General features: G+C 47.8%; 1 protein-coding gene across 1 annotated transcript in view; it reads right to left on the bottom strand.

The window, feature by feature from the left end:
• glcci1a (glucocorticoid induced 1a) overlaps window positions 1–24,595 on the bottom strand; it is a 336,314-nt gene extending 311,719 nt beyond the window's left edge. The window contains exon 1 of the mRNA XM_072509094.1: window positions 24,504–24,595. The gene's annotated coding sequence lies outside the window, so the exon portion shown is untranslated. The remainder of the gene's footprint in view (window positions 1–24,503) is intronic.
• Between the last annotated feature and the right edge of the window lie 3,323 nt (window positions 24,596–27,918).

Here is a 27,918-nt window from a genome sequence, read left to right as displayed (position 1 = left end):
GTGGTTTGATAAGCTTAGGTTGTTTTCTCTGGCGCAGAGAAGACTGAGGGGTGACCTGATTGAGGTGTACAAGATTATGAGGGGCATGGATATGGTGGCTGGGGAACAAGTGTTCCCCTTAGTTTTTTTAAAATTACTTTATCAGAGTTACAAAGCCAGAGCTCAGAGTGTGGACAGGGGCAAACCCCTAATCCAGCTCCTTGCCTGCTCCAAAAACCAATTCAAATTGAATCCAATTCATGGTCCCCACAAGAGAGACATGCCAGATCCAGGTATTACACCTGGCCTCACGCTTATCTTAGCCAAAGGGCCGAGAAGCAATAGCTGTTCCCCTTAGTTGAAGGGTCAGTCACGAGGGGGGCACAGGTTTGTTAGGGACAGGAGGTTCAGGGGATTTGAGTAAAACGTTTACCCAGGAGGGTGGTACGGCTTGGAATGCAATGCCTGGGAGGGTGGTGGAGGTGGTTTGTCTCACATCCTTTAAAAAGTATCCGGATGAGCACTTGGCACGTCATAACGTCAGGTAGACGAGGGTAGAGCAGTTGATGTGGTGTATATGGATTTCAGCAAAGCGTTTGATAAGGTTACCCACGGTAGGCTATTGCAGAAAATACGGAGGCTGGGGATTGAGGGTGATTTAGAGATGTGGATCAGAAATTGGCTAGCTGAAAGAAGACAGAGGGTGGTGTTTGATGGGAAATGTTCAGAATGGAGTTCAGTTACAAGTGGAGTACCACAAGGATCTGTTCTGGGGCCGTTGCTGTTTGTCATTTTTATCAATGACCTAGAGGAAGGCGCAGAAGGGTGGGTGAGTAAATTTGCAGACGATACTAAAGTCGGTGGTGTTGTCGATAGTGTGGAAGGATGTAGCAGGTTACAGAGGGATATAGATAAGCTGCAGAGCTGGGCTGAGAGGTGGCAAATGGAGATTAATGTAGAGAAGTGTGAGGTGATTCACTTTGGAAGGAATAACAGGAATGCGGAATATTTGGCTAATGGTAAAGTTCTTGGAAGTGTGGATGAGCAGAGGGATCTAGGTGTCCATGTACATAGATCCCTGAAAGTTGCCACCCAGGTTGATAGGGTTGTGAAGAAGGTCTATGGAGTGCTGGCCTTTATTGGTAGAGGGATTGAGTTCCGGAGTCAGGAGGTCATGTTGCAGCTGTACAGAACTCTGGTACGGCCGCATTTGGAGTATTGCGTACAGTTCTGGTCACCGCATTATAGGAAGGACGTGGAGGCTTTGGAGCGGATGCAGAGGAGATTTACCAGGATGTTGCCTGGTATGGAGGGAAAATCTTATGAGGAAAGGCTGATGGACTTGAGGTTGTTTTCGTTGGAGAGAAGAAGGTTAAGAGGAGACTTAATAGAGGCATACAAAATGATCAGGGGGTTAGTAGGGTGGACAGTGAGAGCCTTCTCCCGCAGATGGAAATGGCTGGCACGAGGGGACATAGCTTTAAACTGAGGGGTAATAGATATAGGACAGAGGTCAGAGGTAGGTTCTTTACGCAAAGAGTAGTGAGGCCGTGGAATGCCCTACCTGCTACAGTAGTGAACTCGCCAACATTGAGGGCATTTAAAAGTTTATTGGATAAACATATGGATGATAATGGCATAGTGTAGGTTAGATGGCTTTTGTTTTGGTGCAACATCGTGGGCCGAAGGGCCTGTACTGCGCTGTATCGTTCTATGTTCTATGTTCTATAACATTCGAGGCTATAAGCCAAGTGCTGGCAAATGGGATTAGGATTGGCAGATTAGGTGCCTTTCATGCAGCAGTGCAGACTCGATGGGCCTTTTCGGCACTGTATTTTTCTGTGATTCTAAATATTGTTTGGTAAAGATGCTGCCCCTTATATTAATATGCAATGTCCAGAACGGTGTTATATTATTTCAAAATGATTTGAGAACTATATTGTTCATGCTTATGTAGACATATATGGTTAGGATTCTAGATCACTCACTATATTGGCTTTTGCAACAAAGCAACGTGGCTGTTGACACTGCCAAAGCACACAAAGCCATTAGTAGACAGATGAAAATGCTGACTGCCCAAACTTCAGCTAGTCAAGGGAAAGGCAGCAAGGTTTTTACAGTGAAACAGCATTAAAGGAATGTACACCAGACGGAGAGAAAGATGTGGAAGAACTGTGAATAACCAGGAGTTCACAGACAGAAATAACTGACCCAGATACAGATCAAACTGGGGAACGCATGGAAGCCCAAATGTTACGTACCCCTCAGGAACCAAATGAATGAAAAAAATTGCTTATTGTCACAAGTAGGCTTCAAATGAAGTTACTGTGAAAAGCCCCTAGTCGCCACATTCCGGCACCTGTTCGGGGAGGCTGTTACGGGAATTGTATCTGATTTCCCTCCTACACCATGGAATAGGCACTTCCCTGGTAATTCAAGGTGTGGAGCCTCCCCCTTTATTGGGAGGAGCTTCATTGTATATGATTTCCCTCCTACACAATGGAATAGGCACTTCCCTGGTAATTCAAGGTGTGGAGCCTCCCCCTTGATCGGGAGGAGCTTCATTGTATATAAACTCTGGTCTGGGTGCAGGTCGGGCAGGTTGTCCCTTCAGGGTGAGGAGTTGTAGTACTTGTGGTTATTGTGTATAGTGTAAATAAACCTTGTTCTTATCCAGCCTACCGTGCGTTCCATGAAGTCTCTTCCTTCGGCCACTTCAGCAAGAACTGGGAAGAGTTGTGCAGAATTGCACAACAGGGGAATGAGAAAGAAAAACAAAACATCCATACCCTGGAAGGTGACAGTGAATTTGAGAATACAACTGCAGGAGATGTCTGAATGCAACAGTTTCCAGAGAAAATAAATTCACCCAACCATTCAGATCAGGATAAAGCTGAGAAATAAGCCCACAACCATAAATCTGAAGCTAAAGCTTGATGGCGGGGCAAAAGGTATCATCAGCCCGCTCAGACAGAAGATTTAACCTGAAAATTTGAAATAGAACAGTTGGCCAAAGAAAGATGCTCTGAAATTGAGCAACATCATGCTGACAGCGTATGGTGCAACTAAGATTTTACAGTTAGGAATGACCCAAATCAGATGGACACACAAAGAAAAAGATGTTAACTGTATGTTCTATATTGCTGCAACAGATGGTCCTGCTACACTGGGGTTGAGCAGCTGCAAGGAGCTGTAGCTGATCTCAGTAAACCACGAGGTGATGGGGGTGTCTCTGAGGGTTGAAGGTTGTACGCCCACTGAAAAGCTCAGGAGCAAAAAGATTTGGGCCAACTGTATCCAGAGTGTTTTGATGACATGGTTGGATGGTTGAAAATTTGAAAACCATAGATCCAGAGAAGAAACCAGTGATTAATCTCCCATGTGAAGAACCAATAGAATGAAATCAGGTTTGAAAGAGACTTCCGAGAGAGAGAGAGAGAGAGAGAGAGAGAAAAGGAAGTGTTGCCAGAGACACAGAGCTTATAGATAGTGTAAATTGCATCTTTGTGAGAGAGAAGTCAAATAGATGAACAAAGAACAACAAAGAACAAAGAAATGTACAGCACAGGAACAGGCCCTTCGGCCCTCCAAGCCCGTGCCGACCATACTGCCCGACTAAACTACAATCTTCTACACTTCCTGGGTCCGTATCCTTCTATTCCCATCCTATTCATATATTTGTCAAGATGCCCCTTAAATGTCCCTATCGTCCCTGCCTCCACTACCTCCTCCGGTAGTGAGTTCCAGGCACCCACTACCCTCTGCGTAAAAAACTTGCCTCGTACATCTACTCTAAACTTTGCCCCTCTCACCTTAAACCTATGCCCCCTAGTAATTGACCCCTCTACCCTGGGGAAAAGCCTCTGACTATCCACTCTGTCTATGCCCCTCATAATTTTGTATACCTCTATCAGGTCGCCCCTCAACCTCCTTCGTTCCAGTGAGAACAAACCGAGTTTATTCAATCGCTCCTCATAGCTTATGCCCTCCATACCAGGCAACATTCTGGTAAATCTCTTCTGCACCCTCTCTAAAGCCTCCACATCCTTCTGGTAGTGTGGCGACCAGAATTGAACACTATACTCCAAGTGTGGCCTAACTAAGGTTCTATACAGCTGCAACATGACTTGCCAATTCTTATACTCAATGCCCCGGCCAATGAAGGCAAGCATGCCGTATGCCTTCTTGACTACCTTCTCCACCTGTGTAGCCCCTTTCAGTGATCTGTGGACCTGTACTCCTAGATCTCTTTGACTTTCAATACTCTTGAGGGTTCTACCATTCACTGTATATTCCCTACCTGCATTAGCCCTTCCAAAATGCATTACCTCACATTTGTCCAGGTTAAACTCCATCTGCCATCTCTCCGCCCAAGTCTCCAGACAATCTAAATCCTGCTGTATCCTCAGACAGTCCTCATCGCTATCCGCAATTCCACCAACCTTTGTGTCGTCTGCAAACTTACTAATCAGACCAGTTACATTTTCCTCCAAATCATTTATATATACTACAAAGAGCAAAGGTCCCAGCACTGATCCCTGTGGAACACCACTGGTCACAGCCCTCCAATTAGAAAAGCATCCCTCCATTGCTACCCTCTGCCTTCTATGGCCTAGCCAGTTCTGTATCCACCTTGCCAGTTCACCCCTGATCCCGTGTGACTTCACCTTTTGTACTAGTCTACCATGAGGGACCTTGTCAAAGGCCTTACTGAAGTCCATATAGACAACATCTACTGCCCTACCTGCATCAATCATCTTAGTGACCTCCTCGAAAAACTCTATCAAGTTAGTGAGACACGACCTCCCCTTCACAAAACCGTGCTGCCTCTCACTAATACGTCCATTTGCTTCCAAATGGGAGTAGATCCTGTCTCGAAGAATTCTCTCCAGTAATTTCCCTACCACTGAAGTAAGGCTCACCGGCCTGTAGTTCCCGGGATTATCCCTGCCACCCTTCTTAAACAGAGGAACAACATTGGCTATTCTCCAGTCCTCCGGGACATCCCCTGAAGACAGCGAGGATCCAAAGATTTCTGTCAAGGCCTCAGCAATTTCCTCTCCAGCCTCCTTCAGTATTCTGGGGTAGATCCCATCCGGCCCTGGGGACTTATCTACCTTAATATTTTTTAAGACACCCAACACCTCGTCTTTTTGGATCACAATGTGACCCAGGCTATCTACACCCCCTTCTCCAGACTCAACATCTACCAATTCCTTCTCTTTGGTGAATACTGATGCAAAGTATTCATTTAGTACCTCGCCCATTTCCTCTGGCTCCACACATAGATTCCCTTGCCTATCCTTCAGTGGGCCAACCCTTTCCCTGGCTACCCTCTTGCTTTTTATGTAAGTGTAAAAAGCCTTGGGATTTTCCTTAACCCTATTTGCCAATGACTTTTCATGACCCCTTCTAGCCCTCCTGACTCCCTGCTTAAGTTCCTTCCTACTTTCCTTATATGCCACACAGGCTTCGTCTGTTCCCAGCCTTTTAGCCCTGACAAATGCCTCCTTTTTCTTTTTGACGAGGCCTACAATATCATTCGTCATCCAAGGTTCCCGAAAATTGCCGTATTTGTCTTTCTTCCTCACAGGAACATGCCTGTCCTGTATTCCTATCAACTGACACTTGAAAGCCTCCCACATGTCAGATGTTGATTTGCCCTCAAACATCCGCCCCCAATCTATGCTCTTCAGTTCCCGCCTAATATTGTTATAATTAGCCTTCCCCCAATTTAGCACATTCATCCTCGGACCACTCTTATCCTTGTAGATGGCTTCAAATTTTGCCTGGATCCTAAATATCTGAATCAAGCCATAAAAGGAACTCCAGCCCTGCTACACCACTGGAATCAAACACAGGACCTGGCCCAACCTGACCCAGGAAGACCCTGCCTGCGACCCAAACCCGAAGTAAAGACCAAAACGGCAAAGACCCCATGCGAGAATCCGAAAGGGAGGCTCGTACTCGCGGAATCCCGGGGCCCAACCGGAATGCGAGCATGCTCCCCCGACGACCCCAAAATCTAAACCAGCGCCCGGGACGCCACCAGACGCAACCACTTACCTTCCACAAGGTCAGACTTCATCGGATCCTGAGGCCATCCAGAAGCAGCCGCCAACCGATGAAGCGCGGGAAACGCGGCGGTCTGCAGGTGAGACTAAATCAACGTGGTTTCAAGTCTCCTCTGCCCAGCATACTCCTGACAAATATCCAAGCGATCGGAAACAAACTGGACGAGCTTAATGCTGGACTTACCTCTCAGAGGGAAGCAAGAGACTGCTGTGTGCACTGTTTCACAGAGACATGGCTCACCCCTGCCTCACCAGACTGTGCCATACAACCTGACAGCTTCTCAATACACTGAATGGACTGCAGGGTGTCGTCGGGCAAAGGAAAGGGTGGAGGGATTTGCCTCCTCATCGACTCCTCCTGGTGCTCGGATGTGATGACCCTGTTGAACTACTGCTCCCCGGGCCTGGAATACCTGACTGTGAAGTGCCTCCCGTACTACCTTCCACAGGAGTTCACTGATGTGTTATGTACTCTGGGATAACACAGGCTGCAACTCGATGCAGCTTTGACCAAATGATATTCCAGACTTTAAAGTAAGTACAATGTGATTTATTGAACCATTAGCACAGTTCTCTATGAGTTCGACTCTCCTGCTAATCTTGCTATAGTAACTCAGTCTAACTAACCAGTCTGCTCTAAGCCATGTGGTGGGTGTGATGCTTCTGATCTGCCCCTCTCCTACCCTCTAAGTGTTGCCTGTGGAAAGAGCATGTGTGTCCTGTCCTTATATATGGGTTGTGTAATGCCCCCTTGTGGTAGTGTCACCTCTGGGTGTCTTGACTGCCCATTGGTCATGTCCTATTCTATGTGTTCATTAGCTGTATGTCTGCATGTCATGACGTCTCTGGTGCTCCCTCTAGTGTTTACTTAGTTATAGTGTATTTACATTAACCCCTTGTGTATTTACAGTGATGCATATCACCGCATTCACTTCTGCCATTATTTCTGCGGAATTGAAGAAGGTGCTTGATGAATTGTACACTGCTATAAATAACAATGAAACAGAATATCCGGAGGATGTGTTCATCGTGGCCGGGAACTCCAACCAGGCCAACCTCAAGAGTATACGGCCAAAAGTCGACCAACACATCTCCTATCCCACCAGGAGTGCCAACATTCTCGATCTCTGCTGCATAAACATCAAGGATGCCTACTGATCCATCCCCTGACCACACTTTGGAAAATCGGACCATAAGACAGTGCTCTTTCTCCAGGCATACGAGCAGAAACTTAAACAGGAGAATCAAGATAAGAAGGATAAGAAGGTTGCATAATGCTGATCCGAGGCAATGGAAGAGCTCCTATGCCACTGCTTGGAGCCAGTGGACTGGTCCATATTCAAGAACTCAGCGGCCAACCTAAATGAGTATGCCACTGATGTGTTGGGTGTTCTGGATCACAAACAGATCACCAACACTGGAAGTGGTGCAACTCTATTTTATTATAAGGTTAACTATATTAACATACTTGAACTGTGGGTAAATGCAATACCAGCTTTAACTGTTGACCTTTGCCTAGTCCTAACCAGGTGATGCACTCAGCACATGGTGAATGTCTGTGTTGCAGGCTGTGAGCTCTGTGCTCCGAGCTGGCTGCTACTAGAATGAGCGGGAACTCTCCTGTCCCGTCTTTATAGTGCGTGTGCTCTCACTGGTGATTGGCTGCGGTGTTGTGTATGCTGATTGGTCCCACTGCATGTCCATCAGTGCGTGTGTCTGCACCATAATATACTGGTGTATATTATGACAGCCACCACTGTCACAAACTTCATCAGCAAGTGTGTAGAAGATTGCATGCCAAAGAACATAGTATGTACGTTCCCCAACTGGAAACCATGGTTTAATCGGGAGATTCACTCCCTACTCAAGTCCACGTCTGAGGCGTCCAAGAAAGGCTATCCTGACCCAAATTCCAGGTACGCCCTCCGCAAAGCCATCAGGGATGCCAAGAGACAATACCAGACTAATCTAAAGTCACAGACTAAGGACACGGACTCTCATCGGTTGTGGCAAGGTGAAAACAATATAACGGGCCACAAAGCAAAGCAGAGTACAATCTCCGGCAGCAGCGCATCCCTTCCCGATGAACTCAATGCATTCTATCCTTGGTTCGAGCAGGATACCATCAAACCACTGTCAACTGCCCCAGCAGCCTCGGACTCACTCATACCCACCATCACAGCTTCCAAAGTCAGATCGGCCTTCTTGAAAGTGAACCCTCGGAAAGCGATGGCTCCAACTCCATCCACAAGTTTGCTGATGACACGACCGCAGTGGGTCGAATCTCGAACAACGGTGAATAAGAATACAGGAGGGAGATAGAGAACCTAGTGGAGTGATGTAATAACAGCAATCTTTCCCTCAACGTCGACAAAACTAAAGAGCAGGTCATTGACTTCAGGAAGCAAAGTATCGTACACACCTCTGTCTGCATCAATGGTGCCAAGGTGGAGATGGTTGATAGCTTCAAATTTCTAGGTGTGCACATCACCAACAATCTGTCCTGGTCCAGCCATGTCAACTCTATGATCTAGAAAGCACAACAGCGCCTATACTTCCTCAGGAAACTAGGAAATTCGGCATGTCCACACTGACTCTTACCAACTTTTACAGATGCACCATAGAAAGCATCCTATCTGGCTGCATCACAGCCTGGTATAGCAACTGCTCGACCCAAGACTGTAAGAAACTAAAGAGAGTTGTAAACACAGCCCAGTCCAGCATGCAAAGCTGCCTCCCATCCATTGACTCTGTCTACACCTCCTGCTGCCTTAGGAAAGCATGCAGCATAATCAAAGATCCCTCCCACCCAGTTTATTCTCTCTTCCATCGGGCAGGAGATACAAAAGTCTAAGAACACACACTAACAGATTCAAACCAGCTTCTTCCCCGCTGTTACCAGACTCCTGAATGACCCTCTTATGGGCTGAACTGATCGCTACATCTCAATTGAGTGGTACTACACTCCGTGTGCTCACCTGATGCCTGTGCCTATATATTTACATTGTGTATTTATGCATGTCCTATGTTTTTATGTATGGAACGATCTGTCTGGACTGTACGCAGAACAATACTTTTCACTGTACCTCAGTACACATGACAATAAATCAAATTCAAATTCGCTGGAAGAGATCATGCCAGCACTGAGGCGTGAAATGGCGAACGGAATATGAAGCTTGACAAAGAATCTTTGTTGTTGACAATATTCAACACACCCTTTGGACTGTACAAATTCCTGCATCTATCTTTTGGCCTCAAAGTGAGTGGTCTGATGGGATGTAGCAAACACACCCAGCAATAATTGCAGTATTGGTCAATTAGCGATGACATTTTACAAGATGATGGTGTTCTGCTAGTTGGATACAGAATAATTGTAACCAAAACAATGCTGAGAGAACTTCTCCAGAAGATAAGACCATAAAACATAGGAGCAAAATTAGGCCACTCAGCCCATCGAGTCTGCTCCGCCATTCAATCATGGCTGATATTTTTCTCATCGCCATTCTCCTGCCTTCTCCCCATAACCCCTGATCCCCTTATTAATCAAGAACCTATCTATATCTGTGTTAAAGACACTCAGTGATTTGGCCTCCACAGCCTTCTGCGGCAAAGAGTTCCACAGATTCACCACCCTCTGGCTGAAGAAATTCTTCCTCATCTCTTTTTAAAGGATTGTCCCTTTAGTCTGAGATTGTGTCCTCTGATTCTAGTTTTTCCTACAAGTGGAAACATCCTCTCCACGTCCACTCTATCCAGGCCTCGCAGTATCCTGTAAGTTTCAATAAGATCCCCCCTCATCCTTCTAAACTCCAACGTGTACAGACTCAGAGTCCTCAACCGTTCCTCATACGACAAGTTCTTCATTCCAGGGATCATTCTTGTGAACCTCCTCTGGAACCCTTCCAAGGCCAGCACATCCTTCCTTAAATACAGGGCCCAAAACGGCTCACAGTACTCCAAATTGGGTCTGACCATAGCCTTATAAAGCCGCAGAAATACATCTTGTATTGTAGCCCTCCTGACATGAATGCTAACATTGCATTTGCCTTCCTAACTGCCGACTGAACCTGCACGTTACCCTTAAGAGAATCGTGAACAAGGACTCCCAAGTCCCTTTGTGCTTCTGATTTCCTAAGCATTTCCCCATTTAGAAAATAGTCTATGCCTCCATTCCTATTTCCAAAGTGCATAATCTCACACTTTTCCACATTGTATTTAATTTGCCACTTCATTGCCCACTCTCCTAGTCTGTCCAAATCCTTCTGCAGCCCCCTTGCTTCCTCAATACTACCTGTCCTTCTACAGATCTTTGTATCATCTGCAAACATAGCACCAGTGCCTTCAGTTCCTTCTTCCAGATCATTGTGAAAAGTTGTGGTCCGAGCATAGACCACCGGAAGCACACCACTATTCACCAGCTGCCATCCTGACAAAGATACATAAAGGCCACATGGGAATGCAGAAGTGTAAGCTCATCACTAAATCAGCTGTGTACTAGATAGGCAGAAAGACGGTGTCGACACGCAGTGTCTACCAAAAGTATACAAATACACAACAGGAAAAAAAAGAGATGATTGCTAGTGAAGTACAAAGGAAACCATGGCATAGTGTGGGAGCCAATTTGTTTACGCACAAGAATGAGATCTTATAGCAGCAGACTATTATCCAGTTGCCTTTTAAGAGAAAGATAAAACATTTGAGACACACAGCAATTATTGCAGAAATACAAGTGCTGTTTGCTGAGCAAGGAATTCCGGAAAAGAGTATCCTGTGAAAATAGAACTCAATTCACCCCTCCAGAGTGTTTAAGGAATTTGCTGAAAAGTAGGAGTTCAGTATCATCACCTCTTCACCATACAATCTAAGGGGAAATGGTTTTGTAGAAAAAACACATCCAAATGATCAAAAGGACTCTCACGTGCCGAGAGACAAAGGAAGGCCCAAAGCTTGACTTATTGTCACTCCAAGCTACACTTCTCAAGGCAGATATGAAATAAAGTACAAGCAAAGCAAGCTCCATCTTCCAAATGACCAGGAGGAAGACAGACAACTGTTGGGCGAGTGTGTGGTCAATTCCAGCCCCACAGACACCGGGGGTCCCAACATAATGGAATTAACCAACAATTTGTGTATTTTCTTGGGATTTTTAACCCTTGACTACTCCAATGAATTGCAGGCACCAGATTTATGAGTAAAACATGAAAAAAATGTGTATTTATAATGAGTAAAAACTAAACATATGATGGAAATAATGGAACACTGGTCTACTAGTCTAACTATTCCCAAAACCCCATTACACCCTATTTCCAGACACTCACACACACAAGACAAACATACAGTAGGAGGTAGGGAAAGGATAAAAACTAAGGATTAAAAGGGTATGAGAGATTTGAGAGTCTTCGCTGCTGAGGTTGAGGTCTTTGTAAGCGGTGATCTCTTCAGAATGTAAGGTGTTGAGCCATCAGTTGTTTTGGATCTTTAGGCTAAGCCACTCAGGCCAGATTCTCAGGCTGTGGGATCCCGTCTAAGGACACACTTTAACTTGTGTTGGGCTGAGCCTTACCCACGGAAGATGCACTTCAGGCATGCTCAGTTTCTGATATGTGGTCAGCTTGAGCAGACTCACCAACAGCTTGTCTCAGTTAAACAGAATATCAGAGCAGCAGTTTTTGTGAGGCCTTCGAGTGGTCTGGCAACTTTACTTAGAGGGGAATCAGGAAAGTTCCCCTCCCCAGCTCTATCTTCAGGCTTTGAATGCTCACTAACTGATCTGTGTGCCTGAAGGGAGTTCCAGCTAAGATTTAAGGGAGAATTTCATGCATCCTGGGAGAGACTCAAAAGGATTCTCCTTGGCTCTGCAGCTTCAAAACAAAACTGAAACAAAACACACAGAGAATCACTCAGCAGAGCATTTCAGAAAAAAACACCAATCCACACAGAGGAACTGCTTAGCCCAGGGATTGCAATGGAGTTTTTTCGTTGCTAGCCAAGTCTATCAAGACGTGCCACCGCTGATGTCAGCACATCCTGGTACTGTTTTTTTTTAAATTAAAGGTGTGGGCCCCAGCAATGCCCACGTGCAGAAATTAGAACAACTAAAAGAACAGGAATTAAAATGGAAACAACAGTCCAATGAGTATTCACCAGAGGGTTCCTTACACAACCACAATGGTTCAAGGCCGGGTGGGACCTGTTCAAGATGGACGAGCTGCTTCTTAGTAGGACTGGGTCTAACCCCCTCGCAGGGAGATTCGGTAGTGATGTTGGGGAGGGTTTAAACTAGATTGGCAGAGGAGGTGGAAACCTGAGAGGGAGCTCAGATTAGAGGAAAACAAAAGTAGTAAAAGATAGCAGAAAGCAAACAAAGAAGACAGATAGGCAAGTATCAAATAGGATCAGAATCGAGACTAATGTTAAAAATGCAGAATGAAAAGTACTCTTTATCTGAATGCACATAGTATGTGCAAAAAGGTTGATGATTTGAATGCACAAGTTGAGGGAAATGGGTATGACTGCCATTATGGTGACGTGGCTACAGAGTGGCCAAGATTGGGAACTGAATATCCAAGGATATTCGGCATTTCACCAGGACCACGCCTGACTGCTCCCTGCTAATGAGGGGGAACTGCGCCTAAACTGATCCCACAATGCAAATCCCAGATAGCACGTAGCCATGCCACCGCACAGCCCAGCCCCACGATTCGGGGATGCGAACCTGGCCAGACTAATGGACGCAGTAGAGTCCAGATGAGATACCCTGTTCCCCCGAGGGGCTTGTAGGGTCAGCCACAGGGCAGCCAGTGCCACTTAGGAGACAGTGGCAGCAGCTGTCAGCTTAGAAAGCGTCACCAGGAGGACTGCCACCCAGTGTTGCAAGAAGCTTAACAACCTCCACCGGGCGTATGGGTGAGTTGGCATTGGCCCCCTGGCACCGGCCCCACCTGGTACCCCGGAGACCACCCCCCAGATGACCCTACGCATGGCATCACCACCCCCTCCCCCACAGCACAATACTGCGACGTGCCCCTGCACACCCTGGCATCTGACTTCACACCCCACCCATGCTCAGTGATGCTTCTGCCTGTCCCCTGCCATGCACCCCCTCCCCCACCCGCGATGCATGAAGCAGGTGGCTCACAATGCCGCCTTTGTGTTTCCACAGGAGAAGTTGGCCCACAACAGACAGGAAAGGACCCAGAGGATGCCCACCAGGAGCAAAGCCACGGGACGCAGTACGCAACGAGCTGCCCTCATCTCTGATGTGCATCCTGGGGACACACTAAGGCGTAATGGTGGAGCACGGAGGGCTAAGCAGACAGAGGATCTCTGAGAGTACTGGTGAGGGGGCGGCAACATTGGGAGCTAGCGACAGTTGGGGTCCCGATTGTACAACATTAAAACATATTACACCTGATACATGTGAAGCCTCCGTCACGTTATTCCGTACTGCGGGCCGGCCTGTATCCCCCTCGCCCAGTAGCCTTTTGCTCTTCCCCAGCTCCCCGGGCAACCCAGATATTAGACCTGCAACCCACCCCCAGGCATCACGTGATGGGTGTGAGCGCACATTCAGCTGTCAGAGTATGACAGAGATTGATGAGCACCAGGGCGCATCTCACAGCAGGTTATCATCACCCTCCTGCCTTGTATATAGACCCACTGACATTGCCGTCACAGGCCGATCACCCTGGAGTGATATAACACAGACCCTATTGATGCACTATCAATTACGACGAGACGAGAGTAGAATGTAATCGAGGTTTTATTACACAGAAATGTGTGGCCTCCTACAGCTGCTGACAAAATGGCTGCTGTTCGAAGAGCGCACACATTTATACTCCGCCTACTGGGCGGAGACAGCAGGCAGGGATCTACCCCCATACCTGTAGTACAGGGGCCTTACCTTAATACCCTTGTATGCAGTATGTACAATACAACAGTGGTGACTACCACACCCTAGGCGGGTGGAACAGGCGATTGGGGTGGGGGGGGGGGGGGGGGGGGGGAGGAGTAGTTGACGAAGGAGCCATGAGAAGCGGGCGAGGCTGAGGGCCTTCCTGGTCCTCCAGGCATGCCGGACCCTTACTGTCACCGCCTGTCCATCACCCTATGGCTGGTCCTGTGGGTCCTCTGTGGGCTCGTCCTCCAGCCCCTCCTGGTCTGGCTCTTCCTTGTCCTCCTCGGAAGTGGTCGTATGTTCCTCCTCCACACCATCGCCCTGCTGCTGTGCCAGGTTGTGAAGGACACAGCAGACCGCAACAAAGTGGGCAACCCTCCGGGTGGTGTACTCCAGTGCACCACAGAACAGTCGATGCATTGGAACCGTATTTTCAGCAGTTCAATGCACTGTTCAATGGTCACATGGGCCTCGTTACAGCGGGTCTCTGCATTGGTCACTGGCCTCCGTACTGGCGTCATTAGCCAGGTCCTAAGTGGGTACCCCTTATCCTCCAACAGCCACCCGGTTACCTGGGGAATCCCTCATACATTCCGGGGATCTCCGATTGCTACAGGATGGAGCTGACGTGCACACTCGTGCATGATGTTGAGGTAGTGGTCGCACACAAGTTGGACGTTCAGGGAGTGGAGCTCCTTCCTTTTGATGAAGGGCACCTCCGGACCGCCTGGTACGCCCAAGGCAACATGCGTGCCATCTATTACCCCCTGGACCTGGGGCACTCCAGCGATGGTGGAGAATCTTGATGGGCTTGGTCCAGGTCAAAGTTTATAAAGTTTGCTGCCCAGGCAAACAGGGCATTCATGACTCCAGATGCACTTGTGGGCTGTTGGTTGGAAAATACCACACAAGTCCCCGCTCGAGCCCTGGAATGAACTTGAAGCACAGAACTTCAGGACTGCGGTGACCTTGAGGGCCACCGGGAGTGGGTAGTCTGAACCTCCACATGGTGCCAAGTCTGCAAGGACATGGCAGATGTATTGCATCACCTGCTTGTTGAGGCGGAGACTCCTGCAGCACATGCTGTCCGCCACCCATTGGAAGGACCAGGTATGTCTGTACACCTTGAGCCTTTGCTGGCCTCCCCTCTGGGTCTCTCCCTGGCCCAATGGGCGGTCGGGCCCTCAGGGTGTGAGGCGGGCCCCTGCACATGGGTCGCTGCCTTGAGCCTCTGTCGACGATGCTGCTGCCCTCTACGGTGTCTGGCCTGCCAATGCCACCACAAGGGCAGCTTCCGTGAGGCCTAAGATTTCATCCATAATGTAATATCTGTAGGGAATTGGAGAGAGTGTGAGACTTACAATCAGTTATCCTATTGATGGACTGCTTGGCGCGCCCAAGGCGACATGCATGCAACTATTACCCCCTGGACCTGAGGCATACCGGCGATGGTGGAGAATCCTGTTGCCCGAGCATCTTGATGGGCTTGGTCCAAGTCACAGTTTATAAAGTCGGGCAAAGGGGGCATCCGTGACTTTACGGATGCACTTGTGGGCGGTTGGTTGGGAAATGCCACACAAGTCCCTGCTCGAGCCCTGGAATGAATGTGAGGCACAGAACCTCAGCTCCCCCATGTGTTCCCCACCATTCCTCAACATGTCCTGCACAAGCACCCCCAACCTCAGCAATGACCCCTGGGCACCAGATCCCAGACACCCCCTGGTAATGTGACCTGGACCGAGCGCTGGTTCCCTCCCTCCTCCACACACACAACCTCTGGTCGCAGGGATGTCCCCAGTGCTGAGGCCCAACTCTTGGGTGTCCTAATGTTGGCTGCTGCCTCTGTGGTGTCGATGCCTCTGGAGTTCAGGACAAGCACAAAGGGGCAATCTCACTGAACTCGGTCTGATTGGGATGCTAGGCAGTAACAACCCCCTGCATCGTGTATCCACAGGGATACACTTGGGAACTGTGAAGTGCTCACATTACTAGAATTGCCAATTCCACATCAGCAAGAGCCTTCAGCTGTGCAGTCAGAGGCAACCACAGTCAGTGGGAGTTGAAGTGACCTTCACCATATTATCACAGACAGGCTCTGTCTGCGGGGGGTGGGGGGGGGTCGGTGGGACAGGCAGGCAGCAGCTGGAGCTACCCCTATTGTGGGAATACACAATCCCAGGGATGGCATGGGGGACCCGCGGGTGCTGAGCACCCTCAAGCCCCCCACCCCCGGCCCAGGGACAATCCCCCAACGTTGGCAGCCCCAGCCCAGCCTCCGCGCCCCACCATCGAGCCCGCCCCCCCCCGTCCCCCCCGTCCCCCCATCCCCCCCGTCCCCCCGCCCCGAGTACTAGGGCAGAGGCTCCGGTGCCTCCTGGCCTGACTGCCCATTTTCCAAGATGACTACTCACCGCCTCAGATCTCCACAGCAGCCAGTTTGCTAGCTTCACGTTTTTAAAATAGGTGCACTAAACGGTACCTGCGTGACCGCTCTCTGGAAAGGCGGTTAGGTCACAAGAGGCCATTTGATAGCCGGTCCTTCCCATTAATGGGATGCAGATTGGTCTTAATTGATGATTATTGGTTTCTTGCCACGCCGTGGTGGGATCTGGATCTCGCCAACGGGAACGGGCCAGATAGATCGGAAACCGATCGATGCCCTGCAAGGTTCCCGATTTCAACCTCTCCTGTTATCTAACCGGCCCGCTCATTTTCGTGCCCAACGCGACCCGGCTGTTAGCTTCTGCCCTTAGACTCTTTATTCAGCGTCCATCGGAATTTAATAAAAAGAGGCTAAATTTAATGAAAGAAAGCAAAGACCAGGTGAAAATATGGATTCATTCATCAAAGATCTCTATACACTGGCAGAGAACTAAGATTATGGAATCTTTCCTGACAGAATCATGGTCGGTGTCCTAGATGAAGCATTATCAAATCTCTAACAGACAAGGAATTAACACTCGTAAAAGGAGTGCGAATTGTGAGGCAAATGGAACTCAGGAAACAGAATTGGACGCATGTTTGCAGGGAAGGAGAGGATCAAGTGGGAACATTCAGTTTATAAGCCATAGGAGAGAATGTGCACCAAAGCCCAGTCCCAGCAAAACAGGAAAAAGTGCACAAATCGCCATTTTGAAATGTATTTGGTGCATTGGGAATAAACCACACAGGTGGGACAGGGTGGCTGGGGGAATCGACTGCCACAAATGTAGAACAGTATCAGGGCAGGTCAAAGGCTGGGAATCCTACAGCAAGTAACTCACCTCCTGACCCCTCAAAGCCTGTCCACCATCTACAAGCACAAGTCAGGTATGTAATGGAATGCTGTTCACTGGATGAGTGCAGTTCGAATAATACTCAAGAAGCTTGACATCCAGGAAAAAGCAGCTCGCTTGATTGCTTCCCCTTCCACAAACATGCACTGCAGGAACTCACCAAGGTTCCTTCGGCAGCACCTTCAAAACCCACAACCTCTACCATCTAGAAGGACAAGGGCAGCAGATAGACTGATTAACAACTTACTTACCTTGCAGGTCAGCTGTTTAGTTCGGGAGTGAGAGCTGGGACCTTAGAATCAGCGCGGGAATTTGAAAAAGCGCGGGAGCTGCGAGGCAGAGGGGACCGTTTAAAAGGTCGCTGCCTGTGGTGAGGTAAGTACTGATTAACTTACTTACCTTGCAGGCCAAGTCGATTTCAGCAGGAGCGGAGCAGGCTAGTCCATTTCAGCGGGGGCAGTGCGGAAGTGATTTCTGGGAGGTAAGTCTCTCCTTTAAATTTTTTTTTAAAATTTTAGTGTTTAAGGTGGGAACAGGAAGTCGACCCGCGGACTTCTGGGAAGACCCTCACCAATAAATTCTGGTGGAGAGGAAACCCGAGACACTAAACGTGTAGTGTCTCCCACCCGCCCTCCTCCTCTAACCTAATAATAAAACCCATTGGTGTGAGGTAAGTACCATATTTTATTATTGTTATTAATATTTTTTTTTATAAAAAGAATTTAATTTAGTTGTTAGCCAGATCTTGGTAGAAAGTTAGAGGGATGGCAGGGAAGGGAGTGCAATGTTCCTCCTGCAGGGTGTTTGAGGTGAGGGATGCCGTTAGTGTCCCTGCTGATTTTACCTGCAGGAAGTGCTGCCATCTCCAGCTCCTCCAAGACCGAGTTAGGGAACTGGAGCTGGAGTTGGAAGAACTTCGGATCATTCGGGAGGCAGAGGGGGTCATAGATAGCAGCTTCAGGGAATTAGTTACACCAAAGATTGGAGATAGATGGGTAACTGTAAGAGGGACTGGGAAAAAACAGTCAGTGCAGGGATCCCCTGCGGTCGTTCCCCTGAGAAACAAGTATACCGCTTTGGATACTTGTGGGGGGGGGGGGACTTACCAGGGGTAAGCCATGGGGTACGGGCCTCTGGCACGGAGTCTGTCCCTGTTGCTCAGAAGGGAAGGGGGAGAGGAGCAGAGCATTAGTAATTGGGGACTCAGTAGTCAGGGGCACAGATAGGAGATTTTGTGGGAGCGTGAGAGACTCACGTTTGGTATGTTGCCTCCCAGGTGCAAGGGTACGTGATGTCTCGGATCGTGTTTTCCGGGTCCTTAAGGGGGAGGGGGAGCAGCCCCAAGTCGTGGTCCACATTGGCACTAACGACATAGGTAGGAAAGGGGATAAGGATGTCAGGCAGGCTTTCAGGGAGCTAGGATGGAAGCTCAGAACTAGAACAAACAGAGTTGTCATCTCTGGGTTGTTGCCCGTGCCACGTGATAGTGAGATGAGGAATAGGGAGAGAGAGCAATTAAACACGTGGCTACAGGGATGGTGCAGGCGGGAGGGATTCAGATTTCTGGATAACTGGGGCTCTTTCTGGGGAAGGTGGGACCTCTACAGACAGGATGGTCTACATCTGAACCTGCGGGGCACAAATATCCTGGGGGGGAGATTTGTTAGTGCTCTTTGGGGGGGTTTAAACTAATGCAGCAGGGGCATGGGAACCTGGATTGTAGTTTTAGGGTAAGGGAGAATGAGAGTATAGAGGTCAGGAGCTCAGATTTGACGTCGCAGGAGGGGGCCAGTGTTCAGGTAGGTGGTTTGAAGTGTGTCTACTTCAATGCCAGGAGTATACGAAATAAGGTAGGGGAACTGGCAGCATGGGTTGGTACCTGGGACTTCGATGTTGTGGCCATTTCGGAGACATGGATAGAGCAGGGACAGGAATGGATGTTGCAGGTTCCGGGGTTTAGGTGTTTTAGTAAGCTCAGAGAAGGAGGCAAAAGAGGGGGAGGTGTGGCGCTGCTAGTCAAGAGCAGTATTACGGTGGCGGAGAGGATGCTAGATGGGGACTCATCTTCCGAGGTAGTATGGGCTGAGGTTAGAAACATGAAAGGAGAGGTCACACTGTTGGGAGTCTTCTATAGGCCTCCAAATAGTTCTAGGGATGTAGAGGAAAGGATGGCGAGGATGATCCTGGATAAGAGCGAAAGTAACAGGGTAGTTATTATGGGAGACTTTAACTTTCCAAATATTGACTGGAAAAGATATAGTTCGAGTACATTAGATGGGTCGTTTTTTGTACAGTGTGTGCAGGAGGGTTTCCTGACACAATTTGTTGACAGGCCAACAAGAGGCGAGGCCACATTGGATTTGGTTTTGGGTAATGAACCAGGCCAGGTGTTGGATTTGGAGGTAGGTGAGCACTTTGGGGACAGTGACCACAATACGGTGACGTTTACGTTAAGGATAGAAAGGGATAAGTATACACCGCAGGGCAAGAGTTATAGCTGGGGGAAGGGAAATTACGATGCCATTAGACGTGACTTGGGGGGGGATAAGGTGGAGAAGTAGGCTGCAAGTGTTGGACACACTGGATAAGTGGAGCTTGTTCAAGGATCAGCTACTGCGTGTTCTTGATAAGTATGTACTGGTCAGGCAGGGAGGAAGGTGCCGAGCGAGGGAACCGTGGTTTACCAAAGAAGTGGAATCTCTTGTTAAGAGGAAGAAGGAGGCCTATGTGAAGATGAGGTGTGAAGTTTCAGTTGGGGCGATGGATAGTTACAAGGTAGCGAGGAAGGATCTAAAGAGAGAGCTAAGACGAGCAAGGAGGGGACATGAGAAGTATTTGGCAGGAAGGATCAAGGAAAACCCAAAAGCTTTCTATAGGTATGTCAGGAATAAGCGAATGACTAGGGAAAGAGTAGGACCAGTCAAGGACAGGGATGGGAAGTTGTGTGTAGATTCTGAAGAGATAGGCGAGATACTAAATGAATATTTTTCGTCAGTATTCACTCAGGAAAAAGATAATGTTGTGGAGGAGAATGCTGAGACCCAGGCTATTAGAATAGATGGCATTGAGGTACGTAGGGAAGAGGTGTTGGCAATTCTGGACAGGCTGAAAATAGATAAGTCCCCGGGACCTGATGGGATTTATCCTAGGATTCTCTGGGAGGCCAGGGAAGAGATTGCTGGACCATTGGCTTTGATTTTTATGTCATCATTGGCTACAGGAATAGTGCCAGAGGACTGGAGGATAGCAAATGTGGTCCCTTTGTTCAAAAAGGGGAGCAGAGACAACCCCGGCAACTATAGACCGGTGAGCCTCACATCTGTAGTGGGTAAAGTCTTGGAGGGGATTATAAGAGACAAGATTTATAATCATCTAGATAGGAATAATATGATCAGGGATAGTCAGCATGGCTTTGTGAAGGGTAGGTCATGCCTCACAAACCTTATCGAGTTCTTTGAGAAGGTGACTGAACAGGTAGATGAGGGTAGAGCAGTTGATGTGGTGTATATGGATTTCAGCAAAGCGTTTGATAAGGTTCCCCACGGTAGGCTATTGCAGAAAATACGGAGGCTGGGGATTGAGGGTGATTTAGAGATGTGGATCAGAAATTGGCTAGCTGAAAGAAGACAGAGGGTGGTGGTTGATGGGAAATGTTCAGAATGGAGTTCAGTCACAAGTGGAGTTCCACAAGGATCTGTTCTGGGGCCGTTGCTGTTTGTCATTTTTATCAATGACCTAGAGGAAGGCGCAGAAGGGTGGGTGAGTAAATTTGCAGACGATACTAAAGTCGGTGGTGTTGTCGATAGTGTGGAAGGAAGTAGCAGGTTACAGAGGGATATAGATAAGCTGCAGAGCTGGGCTGAGAGGTGGCAAATGGAGTTTAATGTAGAGAAGTGTGAGGTGATTCACTTTGGAAGGAATAACAGGAATGTGGAATATTTGGCTAATGGAAAAGTTCTTGAAAGTGTGGATGAGCAGAAGGATCTAGGTGTCCATGTACATAGATCCCTGAAAGTTGCCACCCAGGTTGATAGGGTGGTGAAGAAGGCCTATGGAGTGTTGGCCTTTATTGGTAGAGGGATTGAGTTCCGGAGTCAGGAGGTCATGTTGCAGCTGTACAGAACTCTGGTACGGCCGCATTTGGAGTATTGCGTACAGTTCTGGTCACCGCATTATAGGAAGGACGTGGAGGCTTTGGAGCGGGTGCAGAGGAGATTTACCAGGATGTTGCCTGGTATGGAGGGAAAATCTTATGAGGAAAGGCTGATGGACTTGAGGTTGTTTTCGTTGGAGAGAAGAAGGTTAAGAGGAGACTTAATAGAGGCATACAAAATGATTAGGGTGTTGGATAGGGTGGACAGTGAGAGCCTTCTCCCGCGGATGGAAATGGCTGGCACGAGGGGACATAACTTTAAACTGAGGGGTAATAGATATAGGACAGAGGTCAGAGGTAGGTTCTTTACGCAAAGAGTAGTGAGGCCGTGGAATGCCCTACCTGCTACAGTAGTGAACTCGCCAACATTGAGGGCATTTAAAAGTTTATTGGATAAACATATGGATGATAATGGCATAGTGTAGGTTAGATGGCTTTTGTTTCGGTGCAACATCGTGGGCCGAAGGGCCTGTACTGCGCTGTATTGTTAAAAAAAAAAAGATACCCGGGAAGCCCACCACCTGGAGGTTCCCCTGCAAGTTACTCACCATCCTGACTAGGAAATATATCGCTGTGTCAAAAATCTGGAATTGTCGCCCTAACAGCACTGTAGCTTTTTTTAGCCTTAGTCTATTTGCTCTGATTACGTCACCTTTGCTCATGAGTCGCCAGGTATCTTTATGATACCGCCACGTGGTTCAAGTTCAGGTTATGATTAATAATACAGCACACCGCTTAGTAAGGATTAAAACAACGGTCATTTATTATATACAACAAGCAATATTAATACCCTAATACTACTTTCTATATAATAAACCTATCACTACTGGCCAATACTTAACTTAGGAAGAGCCCACCAGGTCAGGGAAATGAATGGCTTGTCCAATCAGATCTGGCCCGCGGGATTCAAAAGGCTGCTACAGGTCGGTGGCTAGGTGTCTACCGGATAGCAATCGCTGGATTCAAACTTACTGTTGCCGGTGGCTGGTCTTGCGAAGGTCTCGAGCAGGTGAAGAGGAGAGAGAGAGAGATCTGAACTTGGACCCTCACTTTTATAGGGCCCAGGGGCTTCCCGCCTCCCGGGGCGGCCCTTGACCCTGAGTCCCAAGTGATTGGATCTGTCCCCAATCTCTGGGGTCGTTGTGTCCAATGGTGAGGCGATTCCTCGATCGGGGGGTGGTCGCTCACCTGTCTTTGTTTCGACCACTGCAGGCGCCGACAGGTCTGGCCCGGTATTCAATTGCTAATATGTTGCAATTGTTCCCGGGGATAGCCGATTTAACTGTGGATGTCTGAATAGATGGGCTGCAAACAGTCCTGAATGCAACTGCAAATACCTGGGTTGATGGGCTGTTGATAGCCCTGAGTATCGATCTGGGCTAACTTCCCAGAGCCGAATATGCAATACTGTCTGCAGCTGCCTGCTTGTGTCTTCTTAGCTGCTTTTCCCAGCAGTCTTTTGGGTTAGCCATTTTAAACTGGGTTTTGGCCAGATTAATCGGAACGCAGCCATTTTGCGTGGCTACACTACCTACACTTCTGGGACTGCAGTGGTTTAAGAAGGCAGCTCACCACCACTTTCTCAAGAGCAATTAGTGATTGGCAATAAATTAGGTCTAGTCAGTGGTACCTACTTTCCATGAAATTGGTAAAAAAATAAACTTGTGATATTCGATAGGCCTCCAAATAGTAAGAGATAGAGAAACAAATTGGCAGGGAAATCACAGAGATGTTCAAGAGTTATAGAGTGGTGATACTGGAAGTCTTTAATTACCCAAATATTAATTGGCATAACGTTAGAGAAAGGGTTCTCAAACTGTGGTCCGTGGATCCTCTGGGGTCTGCGAAGGGTCTCCAGGGGATCCGTGATGCTGGCAGCTGCCATGTGACAGACAAACGCAGGTTCCAATGCTCAAAATTTAAAAATAGAGAAAACTATTTGGCCAATCAGAACAAAACCTCTTGAACTACTGGATGTAGATAGGCTGACTAGTCTAACAATGAAGATGAGCCAGTAGAAGACAAGAAGTGGAAGAGAGTTGGAATCGGCAGTTGAGGCGACAATGGTGGGAGGCTACGGCGTGGGCTACAGGCAGTGGCAGGGACTCAGGAAAGGAGCAGGGGGGGGTGGGCCTTGGAGAGAAGTGAGTGAGCTTGTGAGTGTGTGAGGTAGAGTAAGTGTGAGAGAGGATGCTGAGTGTGAGTAATTATTATTCGATTACCCACTATTCCAGAAGGCATGAGAGGTGGTTTGGTCAGGGTTTATTGTGAGGGGGCCATGTAATTGCCGAATGTATTTGAGACCATGTGCCTCTTCCTAATATATGCGTAGATATAGATAGAAAAGACTTGCTCACATTGGGTTTCTGTTTTGCACCTATTTCACGACAAAATTCATTATGAGAATGCTTGGGATTCCCCAATGCTGTTGGGACTCACAAGAGGTTCCACAGCTCGAAAAGTTTGGGAAACCTTGTGTTCGAGTAAAGGGTAAGAGAGGAGAATTTTGTTGAAATGTGTCCAGGAGAACTTGTTTGATCAGTATGTTCTTGGCCCAGCTAGCATGGAGGAAACAACTGCTGGGAATGAAGTGGGCCAAGTGTCTCGGGGGAAGATTGGGAAAGAGTCATCAAGCAAGGAACAATTATGATAGATTTATAATATTTTATAGTATATATAATAAAAACAAATATATATAATATCCTATGTAGCTGTGTGGAATATGATACACACAGATGACAATTAATTTTCAACTTTAGGTCAGATATAGGTATATCTTGCAGATTGTTTAATGTTTAACTCAGCTTCACTGTATTAATATTATTCATTCCTAATAAACAGAATGTACAAAAATGAAATCAACCTTATTACATTGTGATCAAAATGCAATTGCTGCATACAAAAAGAAAAAATAATGCCTTTATATATCACCGTTCATAACTACAAAATGTTCCAAAGTGCTTTTCCAGCATGTAAGCAGTTTTTTGAAGTGTAAGGCATTGTCGTAATTTGCGAAATACAGCAGCCAATGTTTGCACAGTAAACTCCCATAAACAGCAATGACAAAAAGTTATATCTTGCATTCTGGGTCTGTTCTTAATCTTTTAATATATGTCAAACATTACCTGGCCCAGACTAGTTTCAGGTCAATCTTTAATTAATTGCAGCAAATGTTTCTGTTGCAGGTCCCATCTTGGAAATTAGCAATGCGATACCTAGAAATGTAGAAAATAAAGTAAATGTAATAACACAATATGTTAAATATAATACAAACATTATTAGAAAAATAGTTCCTCCAACAAAAAATAAAATGTAAACAAAAAGGGAAAGAGAATAAGTAGAGAAACTAGGAGGATAAGGAAGACAGATTGATCAAAAGCAAACTTTTAAATTTTCAACTTTGATATTTGAAAGTATGTATTTGTACAGTATCTGTAACTCCAGTGTTATGATTTTTTAAAAAGAACATTTTTAGAATCATGTTAAAAGAACATGGTATGTTTTGCGCTGAACTATTCAAACTTTGTTTTTGAAATTTGAAGTTACTTGGATACTTTGAAGTGTCCATTATAAATCAGTTCAGCTTACGTGATATATAGATATATATATATATATATACACACACACATATATATATATATATATACACACACAAAACTATTTTTTGAATGGAAAAGCACCAATTTGAAGCTTCAGAAACGTAATAATAATAATATCACTTATTGTCACAAGTAGGCTTCAATGAAGTCCCTGTGAAAAGCACGTAGTCGCCACATTCCGGCACCTGTTTGCATCTATGCATATAGTGTCAAGTCCTTCCCACTGGTTGGAGAACCAGCGGGAGATCTGTGTCAGGTCAGTAGGGCAGGCCCGACCAAATTGAGTGTCTATTACTTAATCCTACCAGATCGGATTTTCCAAGGTATCCCCATGATGTATCCCCCATCTCTTACTCAGCTTAGATGGTAAGAGATTGCCTATGACTGAATCCAGGACAATGGAGTAGAGTGAATCTGGACCCGAAGAGCAAAGTAGACATGGCTGCAACCCCAAAGCCAAGGAGATAAAGCTGCAGGAGTTAACACCTGAGCCATGTGATCCAGAGGCAAATGGAAGAGTACTGAGCGGTCTCACATGACAGCTGTGGGCAGGGTAGAACAGTGATGTCAACATTAAAGTTCCTCTGACTTCTTTGTAAAATTAGGATGTTTTAATCTTTACATGATTCATATGAAGTAGACAGTATAACACCCCTCTCTGCCACTAGTAGGAACCAAACCCCTCCTCACCCCCACTTTGGAGAATTAAAACAATGACATAAAATTATGTCTATGGATAGAAGATGCAATAACATAACGTATTTTTATTGAAGTTTTTCATTTTACAAATAACGCAGCAAAACCACAGGAACGGTACAAAATCAAACAAACGTCTCAACATACATGGATACAGAGGGGAGAGAACAGCAATGTAACTGACTGAGTACAATCAATCGACGCTACTTGGTGCCTCTGAACACACCATCAGAGGACAAGGGAGAGAAAAATGGTGCACACCTTCCCACGCGACGATTGCTCGCAATGACCACGAGTTCAGGAGAGGTTTTTCGCACCATGTTCGGGCATGCACCAGAACATATCTCCCTCAACTCCAGCAATACCAGAAGGCACCAATCACACACTAACGCCTTCCCTCGGACACCAGGCCCATCTATACCCCAACAGGAGCCAATCCTTGGGGAACTGACTCCATTGTGTTAAAGTGTGCTGGATGAACTAGGCCAGTCACCATAGCAAAATAAAAAAAATACAAAGACAATACATGAGAACCCCAGTTCTGAAAGGAGGTTTTACACAACGCAACATAATCCCAAACTCAGGCACACTCCAGAATGATTATGGTCGGGATTCTCCCCTAACCGGTGGAGCGGGGGGTCCCGACTGGATGGAGTGGCGGGAACCACTCCGGCGTCGGGCCGCCCCAAAGGTGCGGATCTCCGCACCTTTAGGGGCCAAGCACTCACCGTGAGGGGCTAGGCTCGCGCCAGAGTGGTTTCTGCTCCACCGGAACGCCTTTGGCGCCACGCCAGCCGGGGCCGAAAGGACTTCGCCAGCTGGCGGAAGTCCACGCATGCGTGGGAGTGTCAGCGGCTGCTGACGTCATCCCCGCGCATGCGCAGGGGGGGGGGGGGTCTCTTACGCACGGCCATGGTGAAGGCTGTGGCCGAGGCGGAGGGAAAAGAGTGCCCCCACGGCACAGGCCCGCCCGCGGATCGGTGGACCCCGATCGCAGGCCAGGCCACCGTGGGGGCACCTCTCGGGGCCAGATCGCCCCGTGCCCCCCCCCCCCCCCAGGACCCCGGAGCCCGCCCGCGCCGCCTAGTCCCGCCGGTAAGAGAGGTGGTTTGATTCTCGCCGGCGGGACAGGCATTCCAGCAGCGGGACTTCAGCCCATCGCGGGCCGGAGAATCACCAGGGGGGGGCCGCCGACCGTCGCAGCGCGATTCCCGCCCCCGCCGAATATCCGGTGCCGGAGAATTCGGCAACCGGCGGGGGCGGGACTCATGCCAGCACCCGGCGATTCTCCGACCCGGCGGGGGGCCGGAGAATCCCGCCCCATTATTCCACATATTTATACAGAGAGGACCAGCAGCTATTGACTCGGATCATGGTCAACATCGTCAGCACCTCCCAACACACAAATTGAGGCAGGATAAATAAGGGAGAACTACCAGGAGCAAAAGATCTCAGGATTAAAAGAGGACCAAGGTACAACCATAGGTCCGTATTCCTGCAGTGCACGCCCAACACCAAAATGAAGAAGAGGAAAAACTGCTTATTCAGACAAGGGAACATCCCAACAATAAAGGGGGGAGGCAAAAGGATATCAACCACAGTATAGGACCCAGCTCAACCCCACACCCTTGTGCACTTAGGAGTCAATGAACCAAGGATATTCAAAGGACATCAAAATTCAGCCTCTCAGGATGTCTCTGATAAGTGCGTTCAAGAAGGGACGTCCCAAGCAGAAGGGGGCAACAGGATACCAACCACAGCACCGAGCCAGGCCTAGTCCATCCAGCACACTTGAACACAATGGAGTCAGTTTCCCCAGGACATCCAGAGCATGACAAGATCCACCACCCAGCTGGCTAAGTAACTACGCCCAGGGCAGCGCACCAACCTTACCGACACTAGAAAATCTCAATCGAGGAGACTCCACCACAAAGAGAAGCAGAATCGTCAAGACACCCAATAATTGGGCGTCTTGGAAGGGGGGGGCTGATTCGCTTCCCACCCTGGGAACGATGAACCGCCTGTAGCCCACTGGACCAAAGCAGGGCTTATAACAGCACAAAGCCCACTCAGATGAGGCGAAGAAAACCTCGCTAAGGGAGGTATGTCCAAATAACCCAACAACGCTAGACACAGACCAACACTGTATGCCATTGCAAGAAGGATATTAGGGGACAGAGCAGTGGTGCCTCAACCGAGACAAAAACACTGCATCCCCCGGACAACCACATCGAGGAGGACACTC

The sequence above is a fragment of the Scyliorhinus torazame genome, chromosome 6 (genome assembly GCF_047496885.1).
Source record: "Scyliorhinus torazame isolate Kashiwa2021f chromosome 6, sScyTor2.1, whole genome shotgun sequence".
Lineage (NCBI taxonomy): Eukaryota > Metazoa > Chordata > Chondrichthyes > Carcharhiniformes > Scyliorhinidae > Scyliorhinus > Scyliorhinus torazame.
This window is presented reverse-complemented; position numbering and strand designations above follow the sequence as displayed.